This window comes from Bactrocera tryoni, unplaced genomic scaffold (genome assembly GCF_016617805.1).
Source record: "Bactrocera tryoni isolate S06 unplaced genomic scaffold, CSIRO_BtryS06_freeze2 scaffold_240, whole genome shotgun sequence".
Classification (NCBI taxonomy): Eukaryota; Metazoa; Arthropoda; class Insecta; order Diptera; family Tephritidae; genus Bactrocera; species Bactrocera tryoni.
The window spans coordinates 20,163-46,236 of NW_024395967.1; the positions used below are offsets into that span (position 1 = coordinate 20,163).

General features: G+C 37.4%; 1 long non-coding RNA gene across 1 annotated transcript; it reads right to left on the minus strand.

Annotated features, from left to right (window-relative positions):
- Positions 1–2,042: 2,042 nt before the first annotated feature.
- Positions 2,043–14,930, minus strand: LOC120780225. The gene is made up of 3 exons (XR_005705840.1): positions 14,738–14,930; positions 2,401–2,660; positions 2,043–2,168 (listed from the first exon to the last, which is right to left on the minus strand). It is a non-coding gene; the product is annotated as an uncharacterized LOC120780225 (long non-coding RNA).
- Between the last annotated feature and the right edge of the window lie 11,144 nt (positions 14,931–26,074).

Consider the following 26,074-nt stretch of genomic DNA (forward strand, 5'->3'; position numbering starts at 1 on the left):
AAAAATTTCCTTCATTGCCTCCCCGTTTTCATCCAGAGCTCCAAATTCAGTTATAGCATCAATTATTTCATTGATTCTCCTGCTTAACTGACTAATGCTACCTACTCGTAATGTATTTATTTCTCTAGTTATATTCATCTGATCTTTTCTTGGCTTAAAATGTTGTTTAAGTTTTATTTTGCAATCTTCCCAACTAGCTGGTGGGGCAAGGTGCAAATAATTTTTTGCTTTCCCGCATATTTTTTAATCATACACTACTCTAAAAACTTCTTGTTCCTGGTTTAAATAATCCCTCAGAATCCTATCTATTGCCTCAATGAATGCTGGCAATTGGCCGGCATTACCCTCAAAAGAATTTACATACTTTAAATCTTTTTCAATACGTTGTCTTATTGACCTCTGATTATTTATTGCATTTAATTCTAACAATTGTGTAATTGCTACTACAAAGTTTTCTAAATTCCTATTATTGTGGGCCATTTTATTTAAATTGTTTTCTTAAAATATCAATATTTAATTTATTCTTACAATACTTTTCTGCACTATAGCTGCTGCTGCTGTTGTTGCTGTTTATGTTGTTGTTTTTTTGCTAAAGCTGCTGCTGCTGTCTCCGCTGTTGCTGTAGTTGTTTTTGTATTAAAGGTAATCCAAATGCAGTAATCCAATGGAATATTTTAGAGCTCACTTTTAGGGTTTTCAACAGTTTTCTTTATTTTTTCTCAAAGTAATTTTTGTTTTGCACTTTTCACAAATTCTTTCCCTTTTTGAATTTTGTTTTTGCTTTTGTTATAATTTTCCAACTCAAATGTATTATTTTGTTCTGCTTTGGGATTTATATGATTAGCTGTATCTTTGCCATTTTTCTTTTAATAACAGTACTTTTGTTTAATAATAATTTATTTAGCTTTTATTTAGCTTTTCTTTGCTAGCTGAGCGGAGCTGAGAGAGAATATAGAACCGTTCCGTTCGACTGCGCCAGTTATAAATTAAAAACCTTGTTTTCTGTTCTGTAGTAAGAATCAGTCTGACTCTGCCATCAGATCAGCAACTCGAGTCTGCCCCAATGTGTGGGTGTACCGCACATTCCAACAAACTCAAAATATGCTGAGTCTGCTGTTTTGGTCACGTACTGGCTGGCTGAGATGTAACTCGCGCGCTGTAACCAATTCGATCAGCCGAATGAGAACCGGAAATTGGTGGAGTCGTTTCGTTTACCATCGGACCCGCTTCTTTTTTATATACAATCTTTTTAATTGCAATATTAATTGTTTTGTTACAAGAATAAAATATAATTTAATATATCCGAGATCAATCGCATTTTTACTAAAATATGGTACTCAACGCGATTGGGAATCCAACAAGAATGATAGAAACAAGATTGCGCAATGACGAGTTCAAATTTTGTTCGTTCTGCGCATCTACGTCACGGTTGACCAACGTACAATCAGCTGATTTTCAGTTGCTTGTTTTTCTTTGCAATAAGAATCAATTTTGTATTGTAGGCATACAAAAACATGAATATCATCAAAAGATAACATCAATATAAGTGAATATTAATAAAAAATATCAATATAAGTGAATATTTTATAGTGAACATTTATTTCATTGTATTTTCGTTGTATTATTTAATTTTATCTCTTTGCTGTGTTTGTTTCAACTATGTACGTACATTTATGCAAATAAAAATATTGAATATTTTGTGGCCAACTATCAATTTATTGTCTTATTTATTTTTCTTTTTTTTCTGTACATATTTTCAATTAAGTATTTATTTAAGGAACGATTCTTAAAACATATTCTAGCTCTGAAAAACAATTCTTTTACTTTGTTGCTACAATTTACAAAATTACTTAAATCCGAGTGCTTCTGGACGTAATTTTTACATATATGCAAATCAGTACCATTTAAGTCGTCAAGGTTCTCATATGCTCCATCAACATATGTATCTGTTGGTTTTGAGAGTCTTCCTTCAGATAGGTGATCCACCCAAGTATAAGACGAACAATTTTCTGAATTGGCACAAATTTCGGGGTTGTCTTTACCAAGTTTCTGGCAGATGTACCCTGCCAAATTTTTAAGCCCGTCGTTGTTGAGAATCTTCAAGTCATCATTTTTTTTAATTGGGTCAGCGGAATTTAGATCAACTGACACACGTTGAAAAATATTACCTGCAAAAATACAATAAACATACATACATGCGTATAAATAAATGGAATAAATTGTTAGTTAAGATTATTATTACAATTAGGATAAGAAACAGTGGTTAGTATGCAAAAACTTAGTTTGTATGTAAGTACATATTTGCATTTGTTAACATCAATACATTTTTATATTATAAAAGAATGTTTTCTGTAGTTTTAGGTTTATTATACTATGTACGTTTAATATTTTGATAATTACCGGTTAGAGATAAGTAATTCCCTTCCAAATCTGGGGTATTGTCGACTTCAACATTTCCTTCATCTGTAATCGGGCCTTCGTTGTGACCAAGTATATAGGAACGTAGCCTATACTTGAACTCCTTCCTGTCAGGGTGATCGTGAAGACCGCCTTTTAACCTGATTACGCCAAACAAATTTTCTAAAACGTCCTGGTTTAAACGAGACTCCATCCTTTTCTGCCATTCATTAGCCTCTGCAGGAGTTAATCTGGTGGTAAACCTGCAAGAGTGTTTGGTTATAAAATTATTGTAATCAAAATGCTATATTTACGCATTTCAAACTGCAAATTTCTTTCGAAGGCTTCTGGCGCGAAGTGCACAAAAATTAATCCACTGTTTTAGTACTGTTTTATCCTAAGGGAAATGGAAAAATCTCCATTTCGTAGCACTATTTTTATACTCTCGCAACAATGTTGCTAACGAGAGTATTATAGCTTTGTTCACATAACGGTTGTTTGTAAGTCCTAAAACTAAAAGAGTCAGATATAGGGTTATATATACCAAAGTGATCAGGGCAACGAGTAGAGTCGAAATCCGGATGTCTGTCTGTCCGTCCGTGCAAGCTGTAACTTGAGTAAAAATTGAGATATCATGATGAAACTTGGTACACGTATTTCTTGGCTCCATAAGAAGGTTAAGTTCGAAGATGGGCAAAATCGGCTTACTGCCACGCCCACAAAATGGCGGAAACCGAAAACCTATAAAGTGTCATAACTAAGCCATAAATAAAGATATTAAAGTGAAATTTGGCACAAAGGATCGCATTAGGGAGAGGCATATTTGGACGTAATTTTTTTGGAAAAGTGGGCGTGGCCCCGCCCCCTAATAAGTTCTTTGTACATATCTCGGAAACTACTATAGCTATGTCAACCAAACTCTGCAAAGTCGTTTTCTTCAGGCATTTCCATATACAGTTCAAAAATGGAAGAAATCGGATAATAACCACGCCCACCTCCCATACAAAGGTTATGTTGAAAATCACTAAAAGTGCGTTAACCGACTAACAAAAAACGTCAGAAACACTAAATTTTACGGAAGAAGTGGCAGAAGGAAGCTGCACCCAGGTTTTTTTTTAAAAATTGAAAATGGGCGTGGCGCCGCCCACTTATGGACCAAGAACCATATCTCAGGAGCTACTAGACCGATTTCAATGAAATTCGGTATATAATATTTTCTTAACACCCTGATGACATGTATGAAATATGGGTGAAATCGGTTCACAACCACGCCTTCTTCCAATATAAAGCTATTTTGAATTCCATCTGATGCCTTCTCTGTATAATATATACATTAGGAACCAATGATGATAGCGGAATAAAACTTTACACAAATACGGTATTTGAGAAATATGTAAATGACGTATAATGAAATCTCGATTATCACTTTACCATGCGAGAGTATAAAATGTTCGGTGACACCCGAACTTAGCCCTTCCTTACTTGTTAACATTGTTATTATTGCATCCGAACACTGCGCAACTCATTTTAAAAAATATAAAATTTCACATTTCATAATCTCTTTCTCTATCATTTTTGGAAATCCATTTAAACAACCAGGGCTACCATATACGCATTTTATTGAAAAAATGTATTAAAAATTAGTACTAGATTTCTTTAGAGCTGCATACTAGCATAAGACAATTTACTGCAGAAAATTTTCTTTACCATTTCTTAAGCGTTTTTTTATATGAAATTTTTACATTACTTGAGAGCTGAAGAGCTTTAGGTTGGCAGCACCAATGAAACCTGGACTGAAAATGGTCGAAATACTTAATTCAACTCAGTGGAGCTCAAAACTATAATAGAACAATTTTTTTTTGTTTTGTAACGTCTCAGAGAGAAACTCCCAGATATGTGGTTTCGAAATTCTAACCGCCAAATGAAAAATCTCTTAAAATGTACGTATATAGGGTGTTTTTTTTACCAATTGCGAAGCGAATAAAAAAGATAATTATTGGCTCTATTGTGATATAGGTATTCTATCAGGGGTATATTTGCCATTCGGTAACCGATACTAAAATGTACATTATGAATTGACATTGATTACACTGGTAGACACATAATTTGAGATATAAAAATTCTTAGGTGTTTTTAATGCAGTTTGATACCCTGAAGTCAAATCTGAAAACAAAATTTTTCTATCGCTCACGGATATTCTGTAACCTGTGGCTTTAGACCGGTTCTGCCTGCTTGTTTGAAGTAAACAACGTATTTTACGGTGTCCGAATCGGTTACGTGTTCGATTTTTGGATAGCAAAACCTCAAAAACGTTTCACATTCTTTTACGTTTTTGAAATTACTGTGTTTAAGATTTTTAGGTACAATGCCTAAGCAGTGCGTAAATAGTGCCAACAGTTTTTGTTTTTTGTTTTAGAACTAACTTTTAAATCGCAAAAAAGTAATTTTACTCCGCTTGTGCTAAAAGCTTACGAACTGTAGTTTGGTGTAAAAGTTGAGCACCAAGACAAAGCATGGGCCCCTCATATCTGTTGTAAAACTTCTGTAACATTGTTAACAGCTTGGTTAAAAGGTTCAAATCGTAAAATACCCTTTGCAGTGCCAATGGTTTGGAGAGAACCTGAAGACCATGTTACAGACTGCTATTTTCGCTTCATGAATATAAAAGATATTGGACCAAAATCTAAACATACGGTTAAGTTCTGTAATTTACCATAGCTTTAAGGGGCTATACCAGTGTGACACTTTCAAAAAAAAAAATTTTTTTTTTTGCTTTTTTCGATAGCTTATATATTCAAAAATATCCTGTGAAATCGGCGAGGTCGTATTTTAGATAGTTTTTGAATGGCAGCGTTCTAAATAGCGACCGCTCAGAGGTGCAAACATATATAAGTGAAACTTTAAACGCGTTTTTCTCGAAACGACATTTTTCAAATTTGCTGACATTATAACTCAACGAGAAATTAACCGATCGACTTCAAATTAAAACTGGATATAGTTGAATACATTTGTTATACAATAGACTACGATCTTTTTGATTGGTATTGAAAATTGTCAATTTGGCATTAAAACGACAATTTTTTTCGCAAAAAGATTTTTTTTTCAAAATGGCGCAATTTTCTGTAATTTTTGATATTTTTCAAAGATCGTAGTCCATTGTATAGAAAATATATTTAAGTTTAATAAACATTTTGAATTTTTTTGTTTCAGCTACTCAATCGACCGGAATCATGCCAGCAGTTGAGGCACTTTTTTTTTTGGCACTTCCGCAGACAGCACATTACTCCGTTATTTTTCAATATTTTTGTAAAATTTTTTTTTTTTAATATAGCTAAAAATATACTTTATTACGTCCATAGAACGTCGAAACATTCAATCTAGTACTTTCTTTTAAAAAAATTCACGAAAATCGCCTAATTTTTCATGCGTCACACTGGTATAGTACCTTAATACTTGTCAAACACAGTGAAAAACTTCCTATTCCAAAAGCTCCAGAATCTTGGAGGCCCGATGAAGAACAAGAATCGACTAGCTATTCAAGTGATGTTACAAAAACCGCAAATGAAATGACAACCGATCCTTTATTTGATTTACCAGGATGTTCAACAGTGCCGTATCTAATATCACGGGGTGAACTTAATGACTTAGTTCGAGATCTAAGCCTTTCAAAAACGCAGTCCGAGCTTTTAGCAATGGAGAAACAATACCAGTTTATAGCACTTATTTGTGGTTTATCATCGCTGAAATATTTTGTTTTATTAAGGAAAGTTGAAAACCTAAGGGGGCATCTCGACAGGATAAAATCTATGTCTTACTAACTGTCAAATCTATTGCTATTGCCATTACCAAATCTGTATGTGGGCATTTGTTATCATAACATAATCATTTGCGCAATGGCGTAGGGTAGGTAGGATCGAGCTGACGTAGCGCATGCTTTGAGCTCTTGAAAAATTTATTTTATCACATTGCGAAATGCCGTCGGGAAGGTAGCTGATGTAGCGCACGTTTTGAGCTCTTGAACTCCTTAAATCTTTTATGAGGAAAACAAAAAAAGGATAAAGATCCCTTTGTTTACAAATGTATTTCTGTGAAAAATAAGAACTCATATTTTTGGACTACTATATAATAATTGTGGCATAAATTTTATATACCAATTAAAATAATAAATTTTAAATGAGCAATGATATTTTGATTTTTGCTAGTATAAGTTTATTAAATTTAAGATTTCGCTTATTCCCAACCCAATTTGCATAATTTTTCTGTAAATTAACAATATTAAACTAAATATTAATTTTTTGAAAAAATGTTATTTTGAAAATGTACTTTATTTTTATAATAAAACACAACCGTCTCAATACTCGCTTTTCTAATTTTCATATTACCGAAATGAAAATGCCGTCGGCATATGTGCAAATGGGATATGTTGCCTTCTCGAAATTTTCATAGAAATGAAAAATGCGCTGTCAAATTGCTAATTAGTTTGCCAAATTTGTAAGCTATAAGCAATGTGGAGTCTCCACAGGCAATAGGCACGGCAATACAGTTAGTAAAACATAGATCTTATCCTGTCGAGATGCCCCGTAAAGGTAAATTCAAAATTTATAAAAAACTCAAAAGACCCAAGTGGGAAAAGGAAATATAAATTAGCTGTTGAAAATCTCGAACCCAAAAAAACTTGATTTTGTAAAAAAGTATTAAAATTTCCAACATTCGAGCTAAGAAATGTTAGAAATTAAATTTATAATCATTTCTATATTTATTAAGACTTTCAGAATTAATTTAAATTATTACGCAGTTGGAACGTCCATTTTATTTTTACACTTTTTTTATTGCTGATTTTGTTTTAATTTTACTACGTTTTGGCCAGTAATTCCAAAAACATTGGAAATTAGTCAATGCGAATGTGTTACAGAGTACCGAGCGCCATTCTTCTTCTTCTTAATTGGCGTAGACACCGCTTACGCGATTATAGCCGAGTTAACAACAGCGCCCCAGTCGTTTCTTCTTTTCGCTACGTGGCGCCAATTGGATATTCCAAGCGAAGCCAGGTCCTTCTCCATTTTGTCCTTCCAACGGAGTGGAGGTCTTCCTCTTCCTCTGCTTCCCCCGGCGGGTACTGCGTCGAATACTTTCAGAGCTGGAGTGTTTTCATCTGTCTGTGTCTTTTAATTCGCTGAAGTATGTCAATGTCGTCGTATATCTCGTACAGCTCATCGTTCTATCGAATGCGATACTCGCCGTGGCCAATGCGCAAAGGACCAGAAATCTTTCGCAGAATTTTCCTCTCGAAAACTCGTAACGTCGACTCATCGGTTGTTGTCATCGCCCAAGCCTCTGCACCATTTAGCAGGACAGGAATTATGAGCGACTTATAGAGTATGGTTTTTGTTCGTCGAGAGAGGACTTTACTTCCCAATTGCATACTCAGTCCGAAGTAGCACCTGTAGGTGTTTAAATGAGTTAAGCATCCACCCCCTCTACTCGGTAAAACTGCCGCATCCTAATGCTACAGTGCAATTCACCATAACGCAACACAAACTCAACTCACCACAGCTGTATATCAACCCACTCATCAAAAGGGATGGACAAAAAGGTAAAGGGCTCACTTTTCGTTCGACACAATTCGTCAGCTGCAGTTCGCCCATCAACATTCGTTTACACAATTCCGGCTTCTACACTGCGCCGCGCCGACACCGTTCAACATAATTCGCTCCTTATAATTCGACATCAACATTCACGCATTGACATTCGCTACCAAGTTTCGCATAGACACTGCCGCGTCGATCCCTAAGCTATTCTACCGCGATTTCTACCTTTTGATATCGAAGGGCGGAAATTCGATCACCAGCAGCGTAAAATCATCTTCGGCATTGGAGTCTCGCCACCCTGCTTGTTAGCATTTTTAAATAAAACTTATAAATATTATAATATTTAAATTTGTAAATTCGTTATGTTATATTATTAAAATAAAAACAAAATTTATAATAAAATAAATTTTGTATCCTTTTAAACAGTAGGCGAGAGTTATCCTGCGTTGGATTTCTAGGCTGATTTTGGTGGTGTTTACGCTGGTTCCAAGATAGATGAAATTATCTACGACTTCAAAGTTATGACTGTCAACAGTGACGTGAGAGCCTAGTCGCGAGTGCGACGACTGTTTGTTTGATGACAGGAGATATTTCGTTTTGCCCTCGTTCACTGCCAGACCCATTTCCTGTGCTTCCTTGTCCAGTCTGGAGAAAGCAGAACTAACGGCGCAGGTGTTGAGGCTGATGATATCGATATCATCGGCATACGCCAGCAGCTGTACACTCTTATAGAAGATTGTACCTACTCTATTTAGTTCTGCAGTTCGAACTATTTTCTCCAAAAGCAGGTTGAAGAAGTCGCACGATAGGGAGTCGCCTTGTCTGAAACCTCGTTTGGTATCCAACGGCTCGGAGAGGTCCTTCCCGATTCTGACGGGGCTTTTCGTGTTGCTCAACGTCAGTTTACACAGCCGTATTAGTTTTGCGGGGATACCAAATTCAGACATCGCGGCATAAAGGCAGCTCCTTTTCGTGCTGTCCAAAGCAGCTTTGAAATCGACGAAGAGGTGGTGTGTGTCGATTCTTCTTTCACGGGTCTTTTCCAAGATTTGGCGCATGGTGAATATCTGGTCGGTTGTTGATTTTCCATGTCTGAAGCCACACTGATAAGGTCCAATCAGTTTGTTGACGGTGGGCTTTAATCTTTCACACAATACGCTCGATAGAACCTTATATGCGATGTTGAGCAGGCTAATCCCACGGTAGTTGACGCAGATTGTGGGGTCTCCTTTTTTATGGATTGGGCATAGCACACTTAAATTCCAATCGTTGAGCATGCTTTCGTCCGACCATATTTTACAAGTTGATGCATACTCCTTATCAGTTCTTCGCCGCCGTGTTTGACTAGCTCGGCCGGCAATCCGTCGGCCCCTGCCGCTTTGCTGTTCTTCGGGTGGGCAATTGCTATTCAAAATTTTTCATGGTCGGGCAATGGAACGTCTGCTCCATCGTCATCGATTGGGGAATCGGGTTCGCCTTCTCCTGGCGTTGTGCGTTCACTGCCATTCAGCAGGCTGGAGAAGTGTTCCCTCCATAATTTAAGTATGCTCTGGGCATCAGTGACTAGATCACCTTTGGGGGTTCTACAAGGGTATGCTCCGGTCTTGAAACCTTCTGTAAGCCGCCGTATTTTTTCGTAGAATTTTCGAGCATTACCCCTGTCGGCCAGCTTATCAAGCTCTTCGTACTCACGCATTTCAGCCTCTTTCTTTTTCAGTGTACAAATGCGTCTCCCTTCCCTTTTCAACTCTCGGTATCTATCCCATCCCGAACGTGTTGTGGTCGACCGTAACGTTGCGAGGTAGGCAGCCTGTTTTCTCTCCGCTGCGACACGGCACTCCTCGTCGTACCAGCTGTTCTTTTGCACTTTCCGAAAACCAATGGTTTTGGTTGCAGGTGTACGTAAGGAGTTCGAAATGCCGTCCCATAGTTCCCTTATACCGAGTTCTTGACGAGAGCTCTCAGAGAGCAGGAGTGGAAGCCGAGTAGAAAAACGTTCGGCTGTCTGTTGTGATTGCAGCTTCTCGACGTCGAACCTTCCTTGTGTTTGTTGGCGTGCGCTTTTTGCTGCACAGAGGCGGGTGCGAATCTTGGCTGCAACACGATGTTAGGACCTCGGAGCGCACGCACATCTAAAACACTGGAGACGTGTCTTCCATCTATCACAACATGATCGATCTGGTTGGTGGTTTTTCCATCCGGAGACAGCCAGGTGGCTTGATGAATCTTTTTATGCTGGAATCTAGTACTACAGATAACCATATTTCGGGCCCCGGCGAAGTCAATCAGCCTCAACCCATTAGGGGATGTTTCGTCGTGGAATCTGAATTTACCGACCGTAGTGCCAAAGACACCTTCTTTGCCCAGCCTGGCGTTAAAGTCGTCAAGCACGATTTTGACATCGTGGCGGGGGCAGCTCTCATAAGTGCGCTCCAAGCGCTCATAGAAGGCATCTTTGGTCACATCGTCCTTCTCTTCCGTCGAGGCGTGGGCGCAAATCAGCGATATGTTGAAGAACCTTGCCTTGATGCGGATTGGGGCTAGACGCTCATTCACCGGAGTGAATAATAGTACTCGGCGACGGAGTCTCTCTCCCACCACGAATCCAACACCAAACTTGCGCTCCTTTATATGGCCACTGTAGTAAATGTCACAAGGACCTACTCGTGTCTGTCCTTGTCCCGTCCATCGCATTTCTTGGACGGCGGTGATGTCAGCCTTTATTTTCGCGAGGGCATCAACCAGCTGGGCAGCGGCACCTTCCCAATTAAGTGTCCGGACATTCCAGGTACCTGCCCTCAAATCGTAGTCCTTATTTCGTTTGCCATGGTTGTCATCAAAAGGGGGGTCTCTCATCCGAGGCTCATTGTTGATTTTCATTGGTAAGATTTTTTACGTGGCGGGTCCCAAACCCAGCGCACAACCCTGCGGAGGGGATGTTTCGCCTTCTCACATTAGCTCGAATTCGAACGGATGTTCTTAGGCTACCCAGAGGATACTTGGTCAAAGACCGGAAGTAGTGAGCTGCTTGAGCCATATGTAAAAGAATCGTTTCTGGCCACTCCCAAGTGAATGGCGATCAGAGAACTTTCCTCACTTGCGTGAACTTCTACACATGTCTCCATCCTCCAACTTCTACACATGACTCCATCTTGCCATTAGCAACGCAAATTATGCCCCTTTTACGGTTTCCAACCCAACTGCATTTTGGTTGATTTGCAGTTCTGTAATATGGTGTGCCAATGGGGTTCCAAGAGTCAATAATTTTCAACTGCTAACAAGCAAACTACATTAAAACAAAAATAAAGGACCGTGAGAAGTGTTTCGAACATAAACAGTAAAAACAATTTACTACTCCCAGGAATATAGTTTTCGAGTAAAATTAAATTTATGAAGCGTTTTGCTCCTCTTAAGTCATTTTATTTTTTCCAGAGGTGTATATGGTGTTCATATCATTTAAAAGGAACTTTTGTAGCAACCATAGATATCGTAGGTTGCTTCAGCTCAAAGTTAAAACTATTTAAAATGCATTTTTTATAACTACCGGCAGAAGGGATTGAAGAGTTTATGGGAACGTTTTTTCATCTCATTTAGTACAAACCCAAATAATTCCTCTTTTAAACGAATATATCTTATGAATTTGCAAAAAACATTATTTAAAGCCACTTAATTGTCAATAAAACGTTGGCTTACTTGGTGTTGGGAAGCTCGAATGAATTTGAGCGATCACGAAGGCTTTTTCTTAAACGCAGTATATCACCCCAACATTTTTAATCGTAATATAAATAAAAACTAATTTCTATTTTAATGAATCACATTTTTGTGAACAAAAATTAATTAAACTGTTTTGATTTTTCTTTTACAAATTTTCAGCTGTTTAATTATCTATCAAATCTTCATTTTTTTTGGGTTGGCAACACCAATGCAACTTCAATTGAAAATGGTTGAAATACTTATGGCGGGATTCTGTAACCAGTCTCTAGTTTCTATTTTTGACATTTTTTCATAATCGTATTCAGATAATCTTAATCTCCACCTAGCAAGTTTTGAATTTGGTTCCTTTATAGAAAAGAGCCATGTCAGTGGCTTGTGATCTGTCTCTATTATAAACTTACGACCAAAAAGGTATGACCTAAAATATTTTGTAGCCCATACGATTGCCAATAATTCCTTCTCCATTGTGCTATAATTTGTTTCATGCGTATTAAGGGTGCGACTGGCGTAGCATATTGGATGATTATCTTGCGAAAGTACCGCTCCCAAAGCGTAATTACTCGCGTCTGTTTTCAATGTAAATGTTTTAGAAAAGTCTGGGTATGTCAATATTGGATCATGTGTTAGTAGGGTCTTGAGGGTGTTAAAACTTTTTTCGTAGTCCGAGTCATTTATATTTATCTGTGAATCTTTCTTTAAGCACCCAGTCATTGGTTTAGCTATAGCCGAGTAGTCCTTTATGAACTTCCTATAGTAGCCTGTGAGCCCTAAGAATTGCTTGATCTGTTTTGCTGTTTTGGGTATTGGGAAGTTAACAACGCATTCTTTCTTTTTAGGATTGGGCTTGACTCCTTCCGTTGTAATTATGTGCCCAAGGAACTCTGTTTCCTTTTTTAGAAATTCTGATTTATCTAGCTGGACTTTTAAATTTGCCTCCTGTAATCTTGCGAATATAAGTCTAAGTGAGTTCATATGTTCCTGTAAGGATGTTGAAAATATGATTATATCGTCCAGGTATACTAGGCAGATTTTGTTGATATAATCTTGGAGTAGATTATTCATCAATCTCTGGAACGTTGCAGGGGCTGTTTTTAGTCCGAAAGGCTTTCGCAGAAATTCATAGTGCCCTCCTTCGACACTAAATGCAGTTTTGTGGATGTCTTCTTCCTCTATCTCGATTTGGTGGAAACCCTTCGCCAGATCGAGTGTAGTGAAGTACTGGCTTCTTCCCAGTTTTTCAAGAATCTCGTCTATGTTCGGGATGGGAAACTTGTCATCGATCGTTACTTGGTTTAGATTCTTTATTTTCGATTATGTTAAAATTTTCGTGATCTACTTTTTGCGTCGTCACTCGATTGGTTTCAGATAGTAAGTTTATCTTTGCTTCTTGATTTCTTACATTTAAAATTCCCTCTCTTACAATGTCTCCGCCATTTTCTTCCTTATAATATACTAGGTCAGAGTCATCTGGTACTACTATCTTTCTTTCATTTAAGTTTTCGTTTTCGAAGTGCATAGGGAGTGTCTTTTTTCCGATGTTTATTTCGTTCTTTCTATAATCGATACAGGCATTTGGTGGTCTCAATATATCGTTACCTATTAGACCGTCAAAAAAGTTATGAAATTTTATTATATAAAATTCTATTGGTTGATTAGTTCCAATGTCGCTAAATTCTTCGAACATGGGTACTATTGCCTTTTTGTCAACGTAAATTCGATGTTGGAGAGTTTTAATTAAAAGTGGGCTAGTTGGATGAATTATTTTGGGGTCGCAGATACCCGGATTTAAAATGGAGTTTGTTGCGCCTGTGTCTATTATAAGTCTTATAAAACCTATCTTTGTTTTTATTATTATAAATGGTAATTTATTCTTGAGGCTGATTCCTGAAAATTTTCAGCCACTTCTATTTTTCCTATGTCCATAGGTTCCGGTTGGTTTCTGAAATTTGGTCTCTGGAAGGATGGGTTTTGAGGACTGGGGTTTGTGGGTTTGCTTGTTGGTATGGTTGGGATTGTTGGTAATTTCTTCCGTTATTTTGGGGCATTGGTTGGAAATTCCTTCTGTTGAATAGTTGTTGGGAATTTCCGTACTGTGTTCTACTCCTACTGTCTTTTTTATTGCATTGTGTATTGTTTCTATGGTCAGTATTCCTATTACTTGAATGAGTTTTAAATTCTGTGCTGTTGTTCACGTTATTGTTCCCTGTATGTGCGTACCCGGCTTGGAACAATATGTCCATAGCATGTTCCAAGTCTTCTGGGTTCCTACAGAAAAGGATGGATTTCATTGGTTCAGGAAGCTTGTTTTTAAAGATATTGAGGGCAGCGCGCTTGTTGTTCATCGCACTCTCTCTAGTTGCTTCGGTTTCTCCTAAAATGGTTACTAATTTGTTATTTAACCTGTGTAACCTGGTTTTCATGTCGTTGTAAAAATCTAAAGTGTTTGTTCTAAAGGTCACGCTTCGTAATTCGTCAAAGAGTTCTTCGCAAGAACGGGTATCCCCGAAATTATTCTGTAGTATGTTTTTAATCTCTGTCCATGAGGTCGCGTGGCAGTTTATTTCTATTGCCTGTCTTGCTCTTCCTTTTAGCTTTGATTTTATTATGTCCGAAAAAGCTAGTTGGGACAGTTCGTCATATATTTGTAGGTGTGGGTGTATTCGGTTAATAAGTGTGGTGAATGTCTGTAGATCTCTTGAGTCGCCACAGAATTCAGGTAAGTTATTAAGATATTTTAAAGGGTTTATAGTAAGAATGTTTTGAACTGGTACTGCCATTTTATTTCCCTTTTTTTTTTTTTTAAAGGTTCGGGAGGAAGAAAAAAGAAATTCTCTCTAATAATATGTTTTAAATAATGTTTCTTTGCTTGGGTTTTTATCAAGGTTACTTTATGTAGGAATTCTTGCAACTTTTTGATTTCTTGTTTTCCAGACGTATATAGTAATTTTCTTTCAATTTCTTACTCTATGCTAATTTTTTCAGTTACATACAGTTAATAATAATAATATTATATATAATATAGTTAATCGGATTCTCACTTTCTGATGTTATTGTTGAATATTATATTGCTGTCTGTCTGGCTCTGTGTTGGGTTTGAAGTTGATCTGGATGTGTTTCCAAGGATGGAAAAAAAATTTGTCACTATGTTGAGTTTAAAGTTGATTAGGATGTGCAGTTGGCTGATGAGTTGTTAATATGGGTATATTTTTATATTTCGGTTGTTGTCTGAAATTATCATCGATAAGAGTAAATCTTTTTTACCCTTTTCTTAACCCCCTTTCTTGTATTATTTTCGAAAAATGTGTGTGTTTTAAAGGATTCGTTCTTCAATCTTAGTTCAAATGTCACTTTCATTTTTTGCAAAAATTATTTTGTATGTTTTAAAGGAATCGTTGTTCTTATTTTTTTTTTCTACCCGTTACGAATATAGAAATATTCAATATCCTTTCTTATGTAACTTGATTTTAAATTTTTACACACAAGGATACACGGGTATCCTACCGACTGCGCCACTTTTTTCACCGAAGTGATGAACAACGAAAAAATAAAACAACTGGGTTGGAGGTTTAATCGATAATCAGCATTCTGTTTTATTTCGTGCTTTCTTAAATACTAATATTTTGCTTTCTTGCAACAACTTAAAAATAAATGTTTGCATAACAATTCTCAGGAAATGTGTCTTGTGCATTTTGCAAAGTAATACAATTAATAATAATAAAGTTATTATACATTTTGTTAACTGTTGCATTTTCGTTAAAGGAAATGCACTTGAATGAACAATAACATACAAATTATTAAAATTCTTCGGAATTAATGGTACATTTTGTTAACTGTTGCATTTTCGTTAGCGAAAATGCACTTGGACAAACAATTCTTTGGAAAACTCAATTAATAAATATTCGTATTAAAATTCTTTGGAAATAGTATTCTTTATAACATTTAGGCTCGAGTGTGCAAAGCATTTTTTGTTTACGTGTAATCGTCAGTACAGTTGGTTAATTTGCTTTGTGAGTGTTAAGAATTTTATATGATACGTATTACATGATATTTGTTGAAAATAATGGCCGAAAAAGAAGATTCTATTGGTTGCAAAATTGCGAATGGCAGTTACAGCTTGTCTGGTAAGCGCAAAGGCCAAAGTTTCGTATGGAATATAATGCTTAATGGTTGGGAGTTATAAAGTATGCGTGCAATGATAGTTTCATAAACATATTTTTCTTTATTTATATTTAATTTCAATATGGAATATAATGCTTAATGGTTGGGAGTTATAAAGTATGCGTGCAATGATAGTTTCATAAACATATTTTTCCTTATTAATATTTAATTTCAATAGTGCGTGGAATGCGTTTTTTTTAATGATTTTATATCTAGTGAAATATCATTTGTTTATGCGAAGTCTGATTTAATAAAAGTATATTGAAGAATGAAAACAGAAGTTTTTATAATTATATAAGCATATTTGTCGCCAAGAGGTTTGGCGGGACAGGTTATTGAAAACGTGGTCAATGCCCCCAAAAGTGGGACGTATGGGCATCCAACTCTAGGTTGGATATTTTCATTCATTTAACCAGTATTATATTCTGCTATAATTCAGGATCACGATCGCGCAAACAAACAAAGAGTATGAAACTTTACGTTATACACTTCAGAACTCAAACGCATTTTATGCGGACATTCATCTTAAAATTATTTTAGTTTCGTATGACACTTTTAGCAAGCTTAGGCAGCTAAGATATATACATACTCCTTGCGCTCGCTATGATTCTTTCTACATATTAGCAGGTAGGTTAAGTGCAGGAAGTAGGTATGCCAAAATGCAGTTGCAGTCTAGTCACACGGCTTGGAAACACACGTATGCATGTAAAAAAGCAACTATCATAATTCTTCTCTGATTCTTAACTGGGTCGTATGTTATGGTTATGCAAATATATTTTTAATTTTAAAATGCGTCATTCCTTTGATACATGCATACATATAGTTTAAATGCTGTATTTCAATAATATTACCTGTTAAAGTGTATACAACATTAATAATTTCTCATATTTTTGCTCAGAAAAATGTGATACACTTGGCAAAAAAAAAAAACTGTTACAACTAAGCGAAAAAACATCAAGATAAGGAAAAAATTTAAAAGGTCATAAGAAAAAACTGACACATACGAACGCCAAACCCTTTGAGGGTTTTACTATACTGACCTAGTACCATCACCCTGCCTTGGAATTTCTCACTCCCCAGATTAGCTGTTGTACTGTGTAATAGGCGCGTTTTATTTGACTATCACAAGCTAATAGCTAAATCATGGCCAAATAAAACGCAGTTAGCTTATTTCATAATTTCGCTTAAAAACGAAGTATGTTGGCAATGCGAGCGGGAAGAGTCAGCTGATATTCAATTTCTTTCAAAATGTCTGACTTTGAGAAAAGGTTAGTTCGAATTATTAAATTTGTAAACGGGATATTAAAATACTGTTATATATAAATTTATTTATTTTGTTTTGATATTATTAATACAAAAAAATCATAACAAACGTTCAGATTTGTATTAATTTTAACTTAAACAAAACACAAAATTTTGTAATTTTGGCTTTTTTGCATTTCCATCTTCTTGGAAGAATCATAGCTTGAATGAAAAAAAAGCGATAAACTGGCAATGCCTCTAATTCAATATAAACGCTATGATAGCTTTTGACATGCCAACATAATTATGTTGGCTAAGGTTTCCATGCAAAATAAGCTATTAGCTTAATTTGCTGTTCAAATAAAATACGCTTACTGTTGAATATACTACAGCTTAATTCCGAAAGTTTTTATGTGATATTTTAATCAAATAGCGTATATTTCTTCAAAATTATGTTGTGACCAATTAATTTAACTTTGTGGTCACACGGTAATTGCAATAAGAATTACAAAAACTTGATAGGTGTACCGTTTGAAATTAGCGTCTTTTGTGAAAATTAAATTTTTAATGGGAAAGTAAAAAAAAATGTATTCAAAATATTAGCCATAGCTTTTTACACATTTTTTACACATTTTTGAAAATTAAATTTTTAATGGGAAAGTAAAAAAAAATGTATTCAAAATATTAACCATAGCTTTTTACACATTTTGACCACCTTTCTCACAAGTTGTGAATACCATGTCAACACAAATGTTCGCCAATGCGTGTCCCATCCATGAGAAGAAATGGTTATCGTGAGGGGCCAAGTGTGATGAATACAGCGGATATGAAGCCTATATAATTTGAGTAACGGCGCAGATGGACGTTAATTGTACGCATAAATCGCCTAGCTAGTCCTAGTAGCATAGCAATCGCCCACAAATTGCTTTGCATTGCAAACGGGTTATTTTTTGGAGGCCATTAACGCCTAAATAGGTGATTTGGATAACACAAGCTATCTAAATGTTAAAATTGATCATTTGTTGTCTGTAGCGATTAGTATTCCTATGATATACCATACGCTTCTGATCCCATCAAGCACAGAGCATTGCCTTCCTACGGAATTGGGGAAATAAAGAAAGGTATATAATTTAATCGAAATTTTTGTATTGCCGACATCGTGTTTCACGATCTTTGGCTAAACGAATTTACATTTTACGCACATTTACTTTTGAAAGCAAAGTGAAAGTGAAAGCAGTAGCAATAGCGTAGCATACCTGTAATGAAAACCCTGTTTGTCTCCGTTTAGAATTTTTAAATAAATATATTTTTCTTCGCCAATGAAAAACTGATTTTTTTCGTGTCGTTGAAGCAAAATTTCCATAGCTTTCAAACGGTATGAAATTGTTTGTTGTGCAACATTTAACTCGGCTACCATTTGCTCTAGACTCAAAGTAACGTCTTCAATCAATATTGCTTGCACTTCGGCGTCTTCACCCTTTTTTGGTGGTCTTCCACGTTCTTCATTTCTCACATCAAAATCATTATCTCTTAACCATTGAAACCATCTTTGGTACGTTGCTTCTGATAGAGCATGATCAACATATGCCTAGACAGGCATTCGATGCGACTCTGCAGCACTTTTTTTCAAATGAAAATAAAAAATGTGTTAGGAGAGGAAAACGCGTGTTGACTTGGCGACAGTATAAAACAGAAGAAGGAAGTTTATTAAATATTGAACTTAGCTTCTATTCACAATGACATCTGTAAGTCTAATAATATACAGAGTGTTTCGTAAGATTATAAATGCACAATTTTCTTCTCAACACCTTCCCTAAATTGAATATTTATGTTCATTACAAAATGGATATAGAAATGATAGTTCGTTATACAATAAGAAATGAATTTGAAACAGTAATACAATTCAGTTATGAGTAAGAGAAAATATTTTACTAATAATGAGATGAGAATAAATTACTTCAAGCCAAATTCATTTGACAATTGTTTTGTTTTTGGCAAAGATAATGCTTTTGTAAAAATATCGGCTATCATTTTATCGGTGCCAATATGGTATAACTTAATTTGGCTATCTTCAACCTTTTCTTTGATGAATTTTGATTTCATGTCTACATGCTTCGTTCTACTTGAGTATGAGTTATTTTCAGCTATGTGTATAGCGCTCTTGTTATCGCAGAATAAGGTTATAGATTTTGAAGCTTTGGGCACTAACTCCTTTTCAAATCGCTTAAGCCAGATTGATTCTTGTGTAGCAGCCACCATAGACATTACCTCGGCTTCGGTAGATGATAAGACCACAGTACGTTGTCTTTTGGTAGCCCACGAAATGGCAGCATTCTGAAAAAAAAAACATAGCCAGTTGTTGAGCGGCGATCACTTACACCATTTGCCCAGTCAGCGTCGCAAAAACCAACGATTTCATCATAACTACTCTTATACACTAAGCCCTTGTCAATAGTTCCCTTGAGATAGCGCATGACACGCCTTATTGTAGTCCAATGTGCCTTCCCTGGGTTCGTACTGTATCGGCTTAACAAGTTGACAGCAAAGTATATATCAGGGCGCGTGACTTGAGCGGCAAACAGCAGACATCCAATAGCTTGCTTATAGGGAACAGTAGACATTTCCCTTTTTTCGTCATCATTAGTTGGGCACATCTCCGCGGACAGCTTTTGGTTAACGTCGAGAGGTGTGCCTACAGGATTGCATTCCTCCATGCCGAAACGTCGAATTACATCGGCAATGTAGGAAGATTGGTCGATCTTCAAAGTTCCTTCTTTGAGATTTTGAGCTATACGCATACCTAAAACCGATGATGCTGCACCTAGATCTTTCATTTTGAATGTTTCAGAGAGCTTGTTTTTTAGGTTGTTCAGCATCTTTGTATCATGGCGAATAAAATGACATCATCCACGTAAACAGCGACGAATAGCATTTTTTGTCAGCGACAAGAAAATACATACACGCATTGGTCGACGTTGCTGCGCTGCAAGCCGAAACTAACTAGCGTAGAATTGAGCTTTATGTTCCAGACACGACTAGATTGCTTCAGACCATATAACAATTTTCGCAGCTTGCAGACGCGACCGGATCCACCATCAAAGCCACTCGGCTGAATCATATAAATCTCTTCTTTAAGGTCGCCATGTAAAAAAGCACTTACAGCATCCATTTGATAAACAGTAAAATTATATTTCACCGCAAGTGCGAACAAAAAACGAATTGATGTATATCGCACAACTGGTCAGGATCTCCGTCTGCATTTACCTTTCTTTTGAAAACCCATTTTGACGGAATGGCTTTCTTACCCATAGGCAGGGCTGATAGTTCCCAAGTGCCGTTGATATCATGAGATTCAATTTCTTCACACATTGCAGACTGCCAAAGTTTATGTTGTTCGCTTGCCATGGCTTCCTCCACAGTATTTGGATCTGATGATACATAATATGTTGTCAAAAAAGTCTTGCGGTATTTTCGCTAGTTGGCGCTGAAAGCGCGTAGTTCTTTATTCCTCGCATCGGGTCATGCTATACCTTTCTGGAAAGCTCATTTCACGCGCTAAGACGTGTTTGATTGATTGTCGGTTCTTTTAAGTCGTTCGTGAGTTATAGCGTCGCAAACATGGAGCGAAATAAAGAGAAAATACGGCATATTTTACAGTACTACTACGATAAAGGCAAAAATGTATCTCCAGCCGCCAATAAAAGCTGTGCAGTTTATGGACCCGATACAGTTTCCATTTCCATTACACAACGATGGTTTCAACGTTTTCGTTTTGGTGTAGAGGTGGTCGAAGATGCGCCACGCTCCGAAAGGCCTGTCGTCGAAAATTGCGATAAAATCGCAGAATTGGTCGAAAGAGACCGGCATAGTAGCAGCGTAGCATCGATCAAGAGCTGGGCATGAGTCATCAAAAATTCATTTCAATTTCAATAAAAAAAAAATTCAATAAAAATACCGCAAGACGTTTTTGACAACCCATTATTTAGTTACGCAGAGATTATAATTTGGTCGTAACATATTCCGCAATCGCTCAGAGCGACGGACTCCTTCATGGTTTAAATCTGTTGTTTCTTCTCGTTCCATTGTTGATTCATGATTCTCTTCTGTATGCGAATGACTGTTACCTGAAGTTACACCACTGCCATCTTCTGTTGGTAGTTCTTCCACATATTCCACCTCTGAATTGGCAACGGAAGTTGGCTCTGGTGAATTAACCGTATCTGTCTTTGCATCTGTAGCTGGAGGATTTTGATTAATTTGATTGTCTATAAAAACTACATCACAGCTAACAATAATATTTTTCTCTACAGGATCATACAACCTGTATGCCTTTGATTTAGTACTGCAGCCTACGAGAATACATTCTCGAGATTTAGGTTTTAACTTACTGCGTTTTTCTTTGGCTACGTGAACCATTGCCTTACAACGAAAGACTTTGAGGTGTTTCAAGTTTGGTCTTTTTCCTGACCACAACTCTTCCGGACTCAGATTGTAACCTCTGCATGGTGTACGATTCAGTAGATATGCCGCAGTTACAGCAGCCGCAGTTACAGCAGCCTCAGCCCAGAATCTGTTCTCCAAATTTGCGTCTAGCAGCATGCTTCTGATTTTTTCCGTTATTGTCCGATTTAGCCTCTCTTCAACGCCATTCTGTTCGGGGGTGTAAAGAGTCGTTTTCTGATGGATAATGCCATATTTCGAAAGATATTTGTTTAACACTTCATTTATACATATATTCACGACCATTGTCCGTTCGGAGAACTTTTATAGATTTCGAGCATTGATTCTCCACCATTGCTTTGAATTTTACAAATTCATCGAAGACAGGTGCTTTTGACTTAATTGGGATAACAAAAACTTTTCTGGAATAGTCATCCACAAACGTCAACAAATAGCGCGCACCAGAAAAGGAGTTAACATTTAATGGACCCATTACATCACTATGTATTATTTCCAAAGGTTGTTCAGCACGCTGCCCTTTTTCACTGTGTGACGCTCTGGCCTGCTTGCCTTTTATGCAAACCATACATTTGTCGTTACCACTGGTTGTGATTTTAACACCTTCCGAGGCATTTTGGATGGCTGTGACACTTTCGCGACAGACATGACCTAAGCGCCTATGCTATAGTTATAGCTTGCGACGCCCATCGCTGCATGATCTTGTTGTACACAGTTCAGACGATAAAGACCATTTATTTTGCTCGCAGTTTCAATTAGTTGTTTGTCCTCGTTTAATATTTTGCACCAATTGTCTTTAAAATGGAGTTCTTTCCCATTGTCTGTCATTTGACTCACCGAAAGTAAATTCGCACATAAACTAGGAACGTACTCAGCATTTTTGATAGTGCCGTTAACATTGTTATGTTTAACAGCTAGAGAGAGTTGCACATCGCCAGTGCATTCAACATCAATTTTGAATTTGTCATACATTCGTTGCTTTTTACCATATGTTGAGAACAGCGGGAATCGACATACCAGTCTTCGTTGTTGTGCATATTAGCATAAAGCGATGAAGCAAAAAGAACCTGACTTTTTTGTTTTCGCTTGTCGTCTTTCACTATTTTCTTACGACAGTTTTTGCTTATGTGCCCTAGTTGCTTGCACGAATGACAGCGAACTTTTGAAAATGTTTTGCCTTTGTATAAAACGCATTTTCGGCACCTTGCTTTGCATCAAATTTCGCATCTTGTAAAAGTAGATTTTTCTCAGCGTCTACCGTGAGCGCTTCTTGGAGTTTTCGACAGCGAGCACTAGCGCTTGAAACTCACTGGGCAACCCAGCTAACATGAGTGATGCGGTTAGTTCATCATCAATTTTTAGACCTGCGTTTCTCACTTTAAAAAACTAAATAACTAAACTAAATAAAAAATGTGTTAGGAGAGGAAAACGCGTGTTGACTTGGCGACAGTATAAAACAGAAGAAGGAAGTTTATTAAATAATGAACTTAGCTTCTATTCATTATGACATCTGTAAGTCTAATAATATACAGAGTGTTTCGTAAGATTATAAATGCACAATTTTCTTCTCAAAAAAATGAATTCTTTTCGCCAATTATCTCTTTTCGGTACAAAATTTTTCATTTTCAACATAATGACATGTCAAACAGGAAAAAAATAAGGTTCGTTTAAGAAAAAACGGTCACTTTATACCGCTAAACAAGCATACTTTAATAACTCTGTATTTACAAGATTTAAAAAAATTTGTTTGATCTACAGTAAGGTCGACAAATATAAATACATGGCTATGATTAATTCACTCGAAGATAACAATATGGTTGATTATACCGGTCAAGAGCATTTTTGGCAAGCAAGTTTTTATACATAACTTATTTTTGTTATTTTTTTGTTATTCAAATAAAAAAGTTCTTCATTTGCTTTTATGTATAAAAATGGCAAATTTCAATTCAATACAAATACACAAAAAAAATTTAAATAAATAATTTATTAAGAGATACCAAGTATCCATTAAGGATTAATTCTCACAATAATCGTTTTAAAATGAACTATAAAGATGTAAAAATTAGCAGTTTTACTTTTTCTGTCATGTTCCGTAGAAGTTTCTCTTATTAAACTACAAATATAGTCCCCACTACTTGGCTTTTAAAAGCGCTTCTGAAAGCTTTTGAAAAAAATCTTCAATTCTATAAAAGATGACTATGTGGCCCTCTTCAAATTATCGTCACTGCAAAGTTTAGAAATAAGGATTACGATTCTAGGGCATGCACATGAAATTTCCGGTCCCTTAATTGGGAAAATAAAGGTTGACATCACCGCCAAGAGATGTGGTGGATGCGACAAGAGCTGAGGCGACTAGGTCCTTGTAGTATTTACTACAGAGATTCCGTCGCCGAGTACTATCCTTCCTTCCGATGGATGACCGTCTAGCCAGAATTCGCATCAAAACGAGATTCTTCAACATACCGCTGATTTGCGCCCACGCCCCGACGGAAGAGATGGACGATGTGATCAAAGATGAGAACTGCCCCGGCCACGATGTCAAAATCTTTGGCGCAACAGTCGGTAAATTAAACCTCCACGAGGAAACCTCAACAAATGGGTTAAGGCTGATCGACTTCGCCGGGGCCCAAAATATGGTTATCTGTAGTACTAGATTCCAGCATAAGAAAATACATCAAGCTGCGTGGCTGTCTCCGGATCGAAAAACCACCAACCAGATCGATAATGTTGTGATAGCCGGAAGACACGTCTCCAGTGATCTAGACGTGCGTACGCTCCGAGGTCCTAGCATCGACTTGGACCACTATCTTGTTGCAGCCAAGATTCGCACCCGCCTCTGTGCAGCAAAAAACGAACGTCAACAAACACAAGGAAAGTTCGACGTCGAGCAGCTGCAATCACAACAGATTGCCGAACTATTTTCTATTCGACTTGCACTCCTGCTCTCTGAGAGCACTCGTCAACAACTCGGTATAAGGGAACTGTGGGACGGCTGCAACCGAAGCCATTGGTTTTCGGAAAATACAAAAGAACAACTGGTACGACGAGAGAGAAAACAGGCTGCCTACCTCGCAACGTTACGATCGACCACAACACGTGCGGAATGGGATAGATAGCGAGAGTTGAAGAGGGAAGCGAGACGCATTTGCAGACAGATAAAGAAGAGGCCGAAATGCGTGAGTATGAAGAGCTTGATAAGCTGGGCGACAGGGGTAATGCTCGAAGTTCTACGCAAAGATGCAGCGACAAACAGAAGGTTTCAAGACCGGAGCATACTCTTGTGATCTAGTAACTGATGCCCAGAGCATACTTAAATTATGGAGGGAACACTTCTCCAGCCTGGCAGTGAACGTACAATGCCAGGAGAAGGCGAGCCCGATTCCCCAATCGATGATGATGGTGCAGACGTTCCATTGCTTGACCATGAAGAATTTCGAATAGCAATTACCCGTCTGAAGAACAACAAAGCAGCGGTGGCCGATGGATTACTGGCCAAGCTATTCAAACACGGCGGCGAAGAACTGATAAAGAGCATGCATCAGCTTCTTTGCAAAATATGGTCGGACGAAAGCATGCCCAACGATTGGAATTTAAATGTGGTCTGGCCAATCCACAAAAAGGGAGACCCCACAATCTGCGCCAACTACCGTGGGAAAAGCCTCCTTAACATCGCGTATAAGGTTCTATGGAACGTATTGTGTGAAAGATAAAAGCCAACCTCAACAAACTGATTGGACCCTATCAGTGTGGCTTCAGACCAGGAAAATCAACAACTGACCAGATATTCACCATGCGCCAAGTTTTGAAAAAGATCCGTGAAAGGAGAATCGACACACACCACCTCTTCGTCGATTTCAAAGCTGCTTTCGACAGCACTAAAAGGAGTTGACTCTATGCCGCGATGTCTGAATTTGGTATCAATACCGCAAAACTAATACGGCTGTGTAAACTGGCGTTGAGCAGCACCAAAAGCTCCGTCAGAATCGGGAAGGACCTCTCCGAGCCGTTGGATACCAAACGAGGTTTCAGACAAGGCGACTCCCTATCGTGCGAGTTCTTCAACCTGCTGATGGAGAAAATAGTTCGAGCTGCAGAACTAAATAGAGAAGGTGCAATTTTTTATACGAGTGTACAGCTACTGGCGTATGCCTCAACACCCGCGCCGTTAGTTCTGCTTTCTCCAGACTGGACGAGGAAGCAAAGCAAATAGGTCTGGCAGTGAACGAGGGTAAGACGAAATATCTCCTGTCATCAAACAAAGAGTCGTCGCACTCGAGAGTTTGCACTCACGTTACTGTTGACAGTCAAACCTTTGAAGTTGTAGATAGTTTCGTACATTTGGGAACCAGTGTAAACATCACCAACAATGTCAGCATGGGAATCCAACGCAAGATAACTCTTGCCTACAGGTGCTACTTCGGACTGAGTATGCAATTGGGAAGTAAAGTCCTCTCTCGACGAACTAAAACCAAACTCTATAAGTCACTTATAATTCCCGTTCTGCTATACGGTGCAGG